Source organism: Cebus imitator, unplaced genomic scaffold, assembly GCF_001604975.1.
Source record: "Cebus imitator isolate Cc_AM_T3 unplaced genomic scaffold, Cebus_imitator-1.0 Scaffold45, whole genome shotgun sequence".
In the NCBI taxonomy this organism is placed as follows: Eukaryota; Metazoa; Chordata; class Mammalia; order Primates; family Cebidae; genus Cebus; species Cebus imitator.
In genome coordinates, this window is record NW_016107360.1 from 16,776,742 (window position 1) to 16,784,573 (window position 7,832).

Genomic DNA, 7,832 nt, shown 5'->3' on the forward strand with positions numbered 1-7,832 from the left:
GATGGGGTCTCCCTCTGTGCCCAGGCTGGAGTGTACTGTGTGACCATAGCATACCATGACCTGGAACTCTTGGCCTCAAGTGATCCTCTTGCCTGAGCCTTCGGAGTAGCTGGCACTACAGGCATGCACCACCACGCCCTGCACAGAGCCTCCTGAGAGCCAAAATATTGAAGCTAAAGTCCAGCTTAAGACTGGAATGCCCAAATAGATTTAGTTTCTAGAGTTGCCCTGTTATTTTTCCTTGTTTCTCTGCCCATTTTCCTTTTCCTTTTGCAAATGTTAAATCCTATACCAAAGTTGAAAGAACTTACGGTGAATTCTACTGTGTTTTGCCAATTGTTAACATTTTGCTATATTTGATCTCTTTTTATATTTATTTCGGGGCTGAACCATTTGAAAGTAAGTGCAAAAGCCCCTTTTTGGTTTTGTTTTATATATTATAAAATTCGCCCATTTAAGTATATAATTTAATGACTTTTAGGAAATTTAGTGGCTTATACGACCATCGCCATAATCCTGTTTTAGAACATTTTTGTCACCCTCATACCACATTTTAAAAGTTACCCAAATCATACATGTTGACTTTAGAAAAAGAAAATACAGAGAAACAAAGAAAACAAAAATCTCCTCTAATCCTGCCACCCAGAAATAAGTTTTTTTTTTTCCTATTTTTTCTTTTCTTTTTTTTTTTTTTTTTGGAGACAGTCTCACTCTGTCACCCAGGCTGGAATACTGTGGCACAGTCTCAGCTCACTGCAACCGCTACCTCCTGGGTTCAGGTGAGTCTTGTTGTGCCTTACCCTCCCAAGTAGCTAGGACTACAGGTGTGTGCCACTATGCCTAATTTTTAAATTTTTATTAGAGATGACATTTTACCATGTTGGCCAGGCTAATCTCGAACTCCTGGCCACAAGTGATCTGCCTGCCTTTGCTGCCCAAAGTGCTGGGATTATGGATGTGAGTGACCATGCCCTGCCAGAAATAAATATTATTAATGTAATAGGCAGAATATTCAGCCCTCCAAAGTATCTATGTTCTAATCCCCAGAACCTGTGAGTATTTTATCTTATTTTGTTTATTTTGTTTTGAGACAAAGTCTTTTTTTTTTTTTTTTTTTTGAGACGGAGTTTCGCTCTTATTACCCAGGCTGGAGTGCAATGGCGCGATCTCGGCTCACCGCAACCTCCGCCTCCCGGGTTCAGGCAATTCTCCTGCCTCAGCCTCCTGAGTAGCTGGGATTACAGGCACGTGCCACCATGCCCAGCTAATTTTTTGTATTTTTAGTAGAGACGGGGTTTCACCATGTTGACCAGGATGGTCTCGATCTCTTGACCTCGTGATCCACCCGCCTCGGCCTCCCAAAGTGCTGGGATTACAGGCTTGAGCCACCGCGCCCGGCGAGACAAAGTCTTGCTCTGTTGCCCAGGTGCAGTACAGTGATAAGACCCTAACTCACTGCAGCCTCCTGGGTTAAAGTGATCCTCCTGCATCAGCCTCCTGAGTAGCTGGGACTTCGTGTGTGTGCTACCATGCACGGCTAAAACTGTTGCTGTTGTCTTTTCTTGTAAAGACAGACATGGTCTTGTTATGTTTCCTAGGCTTGTCTGGAGCTCCTGGGCTCAAGCAGTCCTCCCACTTTGGCCTTCCAAAGCGTTGGGATGCAGGTGTGAGCCACCATACTTAGCCTCCTGTTACCTTATTAAAAGGGACTTTACAGGTTTGATTAAGGATCTTGAGATAGGGATAGTACCCTGGATTATCCAGGCAGACTCAAAATACTTACAGCAGTCCTTGTAAAAGGGAGGCAGGTGGTCAGACTGGGGGAAAAGTGCTAAACTGCTGACTTAGAAGATAGAGGAAGAGGATCCTGTCAGGGAATGAATGTAGCCCTGAGGGGCTGGAAGAAGCAGGAAACACATTCTCCCCCGCAGCCTCCAAAAGGAACACATCCTTAACAATACCTTGAATTTATGCTTCTGCCTTCCAGAATTAGGGGACTCAGTTTGCATTGTTGCACTTTTTTTTGTTGTTGTTTGTTTGTTTGCTTTTGAGACGGAGTCTCGCTCTGTCACCAGGCTGGAGTGCAGTGGTGTGATCTCAGCTCACTGCGCCCTCCACCTCCCAGTTTCAAGCGATTCTTTTGCCTCAGCCTCCTGAGTAGCTGGGACTACAGGTGCCCACCACCACACTGGCTAATTTTTTGTATTTTAATAGAGACGGGATTTTACCACGTTGGCCAGGACCATCTCAAAACTCCTGACCTTGAGATCCACCCGCCTCCGCCTCCCAAAGTGCTAGGATTACAGGCGTGAGCCACCCTGCCCAGCCAGTTTGCATTGTTTTAAACCAACAAGTTTGTGGTAATTTGCTGCAGCAACAGTAGGAAAGAAATGCAGCCATGAAGTGAACATCCGTCTATACCTTTGAGTGAATGTATAGATTTAAACAAATGCCCGCCTACCCTAATCAATATGGACAATCGGAATTGTCTATGCATATTACTTTGTGATTTCTCTCTTCACCCAATTTGTGGTGAACAACAGATACATTGTGAACAACTTTCTATGCTATGTATTTTAATGGCTGCTCACTTGCTTAGGAATAGTTGATGCAGTACTGATTTTATTTGTGTGTCCTTTTGCTGATGGAAATCTGGTGGCCTTGCTGGCTGTACATTTATTTTGTTAGTTCTGTTCTGTTTTCTGTTGATATATCATATGGATCTTGAAAGTTTTCCCAGTAGCATTCATCCCAGATGATCTAAGAAACGTCAAGTTGGTTGGAAAGTAGGTTGTACCATGGAGAAATTTTTTTCTCCCTGACTTAAATTTCTGATTGATTAAACCAGAACAGATCACAGCTTAAGATCCATTCGACAGGCCTTTCTTCAGACATCCTGCTTGTCTAGTGTCTTGATGCTCTATTGTTTTTTATCGTGTAGGTTTCTACTTCTAGTCAAATATAAACAGAAACAGATAAATACTTTCCGAGTGCTCTTGTTTCATTTTGGCCTGAAGACTAATCTTTCCTTGCTTTAAAAAGAATGCATTGATAGAAAACATTTGCTTAAATTATTTTTTTTCCTCTTGGCTTTCTATCAAGTATGAGACAGAGCTCTGCAAAGAATTACATAAGCCTCTGGGAAGCAACCAAAGGCTTATAAATTTTCTGGACAGTGAGACTGCTTCATCCTGAATCACGTTGCTTGCTGTGGGAGGAGGGCACCCTAAGCAACTCTGAGCATAAACCCCAAGTGCTCTTGAGTGGGGTCCGCCTCTGTCCTCTCCTGATCAGCACCCTTGGCCTCTTTGTGGGGGTTGCATAGGAGCTCATGCTGATCCCTGAGGGGCTGACCTGAGAGGGGTCAGGATGCAGAAGCTGTCTACTTAGTGGCTTCTTCACTGCATGCCACAGGCCAGCCATATTGTGAATGTTTGGCAAATGTTTGTGGAAGGAATGAATTGTGGGCTATCCATGTGCTCTCAGCCTCTACCAGCATTTCATTCTGTCACAGCCATTTTCCCCTGCAGGATTGGTGGAGGGAAAGAGGTAGGCCTCCTGGGAGAGGTTCTGGATTTTTCTGCTGTCTGCTTTGTTCCATGGGTCAGCCCTGAAATTAGGGCACTTGGATGGGTTTATAGCCTTAAAGCGGGGAATGGATTGTGCCTGCGAGGTTGTGTAAGCCGCTCCGTCAGTGGCTGTTTCCCAACTTCCAGATTACCTTTTGAGCACCCTTTTAGGACAGAGAGGAAAGTTAATAAATTACATTTTGCCCACTGTGTGTCTGGGTCTTCTTGTACATGAACTTATCCAAACCTGGAAACAGTCTTTTGAGGCAGTATCATCCTCATTGTTTAGAAAGATAATGAGGCCCAGAGAGTTCCACTCATTTGTCCAAGGACACAATAGCTAACTCATGATGGAGCTGGAACTGGACCCAGGGCTCTCCAACCTGTATGTGTCCTAGACAGACAGAAAGAATGAGTCCCCATTAGGTAATGACGTGTTGAAACCCACATGTGGAGAACCGAGAGCTCAAACCGAGTCCCAGAGCTCTTAGAGGAAACATACCCCGCTCAGAGGAAACCCACTCCCCTCAGAAGAAACGTACCCCCCTCAGAGGAAACCCACTCCATCAGAGGAAACCCACTCCATCAAAGGAAACCCAGCCCCTCAGAGGAAACCCACCTCCAGCAGGAGCTGCAGAGTTTCTTGGGTGGGCTATCATAGACTGCTTTATGTTTTTGTCATCTGTGTCTCTTCTGGGGGAGGCATTCTCATGCTGAGAATGGAGTGATGACTTATGCATTGGTTAAGGGTTTATTCAGAGAGGAGGCTGGTGTTGGGGCCATGATGAAATGTTGGACTGTTTTTGCCCATTTGCTGATCGGCACTCATTTCTACACTTAATCTACAAACGGCTTAGTGGAAGTCAGAGCAAGATAGAGGGATAGAGGTTTGAGGCCTTGGTGCTGCTTGGGGCAGGTAGGGTCTATGGTTCAAGGTCTGGTCTTTGTTTTTGCGGGCCTAGAAACTCCATCTATGCGTCCATCAAAGATTCATTGAGTTTCTTCATGACCAGGCCCTGCTCAAGGTATTAGGGATTCAGCAGAGAAAAACACAAACAAAACTTCCTGCCCACATGGAGAGTGTTTCCTTGTCGACGCCCTCAGTAATGTGTGTGCCTCAGAGGTAACCAGGCACCTGGTAGACTGACTCATGTTAACTTCCTAGAAGCTAATATACCCACTTGATGCTAAATAGTTACTTGACTGGGTGTGAATCGACCTCTACACCGGTTGGAATTCTTGTGCCTGGAATCCTTGGGGCCTGAGAGGCTGAGTTCCTCTGACTGCTGACATCAGATCCCAGGGATGTGGGTGGTTCCAGATGCATTCCTTTTTGCCCTGGAGAAGGCCCTGCACCTGAAGGTGATTCAGGGAAGATTATATTTGCATGGACAAAATTTAGTGACTGCCTAGCTCTGTGTTAGAAGTTTGTAAAATTGTGGTAAAATATATTTAACGTCTTTACCATTTTAAGTGTACAGTTTAGTGACATCAAATATATTCACAATGTTGTATAACCATCACTACCATCTATACTGAAAACTCTTTTATCCTCCCCAACGTAAACTCTGAACCCACTACACAGTAACTCCCAATTCCTCCCTCCTTTCAACCTCTGGCAAACACCTTTCTTTCTGTCTCTACCAATTTGCCTATTCTAGGTGCCTCACTTAAGTAGAATCATACAATATTTCTCTTTCTGTGTCTAGTTTATTTTACTTAGCATAATGTTTTCAAGGTCTATTTATATTTTAGCATTTATTAAAATTTTAAGTTGGGTGTGATGGCTCACGTCTGTAATCTCAGCACTTTGGAAGGCTGAGGCGGGCGGATCATGAGGTCAGGAGTTTGAGACCAGGCTGGCCAACATGGTGAAACCCTGTTTCTACTAAAAACACAAAAGTGGGCCGGGCCCGGTGGCTCACGCCTGTAATCCCAGCACTTTGGGAGGCTGAGGCAGGCAGATCACGAGGTCAAGAGTTCGATACCAGCCTGGCCAACATGGTGAAACCCTGTCTCTACTAAAAATACAAAAATTAGCTGGGTGTGTTGGCATATGCCTGTAATCCTAGCTACTCAGGAGGCTGAGGCAGGAGAATTGCTTGAACTTGGAGGCGGATGTTGCAGTGAGCCAAGATTGTGCCACTGCACTTCAGCCTGGACAACAGAGCAAGACTCTCTTTCAAAAAACAAACAAACAAACAAACAAAAAAACCACAAAAAAACCCCCACAAAAATTAGCCAGGTGTGGTCGTACATATCTGTAATCCCGGCTGAGGCAGGAGAATCACTTGAACCTGGGAGATGGAGGTTGCAATAAGCCAAGATCGCACCACTGCACTTTAGCCAGAGTGACAGAGTGAGACTCCGTCTCCCCCCTAAAAAAAAATTCCTCTTTTCTGGCTAACAAATTTCATTCCATTTTATTGCTGAATGAATATTCCATTGGATGTATATACTATATTTTGTTGATCGGTTCATCTGGTGATGAACACTTGGGCTGTTTCTACTTTTTGTCTATTGTGAATAATTCTTAATGCTCCTGTGAATATCAGTATACAAATATCTGTTCACATCTCCACTTTCAATTCTTTTGTATATATGCCCGAGAGATATTTTTCTTTAATGTTTTATTGAAATTTAATTCACATACTATAAAATTAATCATGTTAAAGTTTATAATTTAGTTGTTTTTAGTATATTTACCAGGTAACTCAACCATTACCTCTATCTAATTCCAGCACATTTTCATCCCTCTAAAAAGTAACCTATAATCATTAGCGGTCACTCTCTGTACCCTTTCCCCATCAACCTCCTCCCCCCGCGCTGGCAACTGGTAGTCTATTTCTTGTCTTTATGGATCTACTTATGCTGGAAATTTCCATAACCCTAGAACCCTGTAGTAAGTGGCCTTTTGTGTCTGGCTTTTTTCACTTAGCATCATGTTTTCAAGATCATTCCCAGATGATTTTCATGGGTTGCCAAGGTTGAGAAACCATAGATCTGCCTCTGCAGACACCCACCCTGTCCACGTGTGTTAGCTTCCCACGTACAGCCATCCACAGTTCTGGCTCTGAGCAGCCTTCTGGCCAATGGCAGGCTGTACTTCCTGGTTCCCATGAGAAGGAGCCTGCACCCCACTCCACCTGTACCAGCAGCCCGTGTTATGAGTGAGTAGCAGCCACCCGTGTTCTGCTATAAAGCACTTCTCAAATTGATACCTTTAACTTTGGCCAGCCCCAAAATTTGTAGCTCAGTTTTCTCAGGATTTTAATGAGAATTACACAATACATGTTTAACTTAGAAGAGTGCCTGGTACTCAGTAAACGCCTATTAAATGTGAGTGTGAGTGTGTGTTTCTATTAGAGACAGAACCAATCAAGAAACATAGAAAAGTACGTGTGGGGACGGGAGGTGAGGAGGGGCTGTTGGTGTTTGTGTGACTCTGTCTGAATTTTGTCATTAGCTATGTTACTCTCTTGTCTGAGTTCTTCCTTTTCTCTTCTTTTTTTTTCTTTCTTCCCCCTCCCCTCCCTTCCCCACCGCTTCCTCGCTCCCCTCTCCTCTTTTTCTTTTCTTTGGATGGCGTCTCACTCTGTTGGCCAGGCTGGTACAGTGGTGCAATCCTAGCTCACACTAGCCTTGACCTCCTGCCTCAGCCTCCCGAGCATCTGGGACTACAAGTGCTCACCACCACTCTTGGCTAATTTTTTCTGTAGAGACATTTGGCTATTTTGCCCAGGCTGGTCTCGAACCCCTGGCCTCAATGATCCTCCCACCTCAGCATCCCAGAGTTGAGATAATAGGCACGAGCCACCACCATACCCAACCTGAGTTGCTTTTCTTATATGTAAAGTGCTGACGATAATATATGTCCTTAACATGATTTAAAAATATTTTACATTTAAACTTCTCTGAAATGATTTGGGCTGGGGGATGTTTTACAAATGATGCATGTGTTTAAGTGTCCCCCACGGCCCTGAGAAGCTGTCGTTAGATTCCTGGGTTTATGGCCATGCCTAACCCATAAGGTTGCTGCAAGGACTTAAAGGAAAAATGTATGTGAAAAATACTTTGGCAAACTGTAAAACATTTAGATGTGAGCTACTGTCTCCAAAAGTGGAAATAATAGAAAAGTTAATTAATAATTTAGTACAGAACAAATAGAATGTATTCCAAAAGCGTTTTGTGACTGTGTATGATCATGAGGGAACAATTTTGGGGTAGAGGTGTCTTTTCTTTTTCTTTTTTTTTTTTTTTTTT

At 43.8% G+C, this 7,832-nt stretch overlaps 1 protein-coding gene across 1 annotated transcript in view; it reads left to right on the top strand.

The window, feature by feature from the left end:
• The window catches only part of FKBP9 (FKBP prolyl isomerase 9), a 47,420-nt gene that overhangs the window by 26,995 nt on the left and 12,593 nt on the right, over positions 1–7,832 (top strand). The window lies entirely within an intron of this gene.